Source organism: Scleropages formosus, chromosome 21 (genome assembly GCF_900964775.1).
Source record: "Scleropages formosus chromosome 21, fSclFor1.1, whole genome shotgun sequence".
Lineage (NCBI taxonomy): Eukaryota > Metazoa > Chordata > Actinopteri > Osteoglossiformes > Osteoglossidae > Scleropages > Scleropages formosus.
The window spans coordinates 5115568-5116780 of record NC_041826.1 but is presented as its reverse complement, the minus strand read 5'-3'; the positions used below and the strand labels follow the sequence as shown (position 1 = coordinate 5116780).

The 1213-nt window shown below is 37.5% G+C and overlaps 1 long non-coding RNA gene across 1 annotated transcript; it reads left to right on the top strand.

Annotated features, from left to right (window-relative positions):
* The first annotated feature begins 370 nt into the window (after positions 1-370).
* Positions 371-1213, top strand: LOC114909288 (uncharacterized). The gene is made up of 2 exons (XR_003797205.1): positions 371-467; positions 596-1213. It is a non-coding gene; the product is annotated as an uncharacterized LOC114909288 (long non-coding RNA).

Below are 1213 nucleotides of genomic sequence, written 5' to 3'. Positions count from 1 at the left end.
AACAATCAAGGTAATTAATCCATATTTCTTAATCTTTCATAAAAATACATTTTGAGATGAGCTTTCTGTTTCTCACAATCATATTTATATAAAATTTAATCTTGCTTTTCTTCTTCTCTGTTTATGTATTGAAGGAAATTATCCTCCGGGAAATTATCCTCCGGGGAATTATCCTCCGGGGAATTATTCAGGCCCACAGCAGCCCCAGGTCTGTCCTCCACAGCAGCCCCAGGTCTGTCCTCCACAACATCCCCCAGGCTGTGGCCCCTCCTGCAACTCTGGAGAAGGGCATGGGCATGGGCATGGTCACGGTCACGATCATGGTCACGGACACGGTCACGGTCACGATCATGGTCACGGACACGGTCATGGTCACGGTCATGGGCATGGTCATGGGCATGGTCATGGTCATGGGCATGGTTCTCACCATGGCCATAAGCATGGACACTGCTGATGAAAACAGCAAGGTAGGAAATCAATATTACATCAGTGTGAAATTACATAGTATATAAAGGACTAAGATTCACAGTGATTAAAATATAAGAGAAGACAAACACATTTTCATAATTTTTAAATATATTTTCCCTACCTGCAGCATTGTGGACATGGCTCAAGTGAAAGCAAGAGTGAACCGCTGAAGACGTACAAGAGTGATATACACCAGCACCATCCATAACCAACCCTGTTCTTTTCATTATAACTAATTTTCTTCTGATATTGTTGTTTTTTCAATATACAATTTATGAAGCCTGTTTTGTGCATTAAGACTTGCTTTAAAATCATCAGTAATATCAGCGTTAAGTATGCTGTTTGTATTGACTACAGGGTAAACGAGGTCAACAGATCAACAGATTCTAAATGGCTTTGAGGTTTATACTTCATTCAAGAAAATTAACTGTTCAGGATCAATAAAATGTTGTGCAGAAATTGAACTGTGCACTAAATGTATGTGATGTGCAAAATCCCCTTTATTTTGTGTTTCAGTAAAATATTTGCGTACTGTAATGTACAAGAAAGCCTTATGTGTGAAAATTACTCCATTAAGTATTTTAGCACATGAAGGAATATATAAATGCATGATCACATAGTATATGCAGTAGGTATATAGTGCAGAGACATAACAGCAACAATAATAGTAATAATAATAATAATTCTGACAATTCTGAATTTCAATTCTGAAAACATTATTATGCATGGATTATGGGTTTTTTTG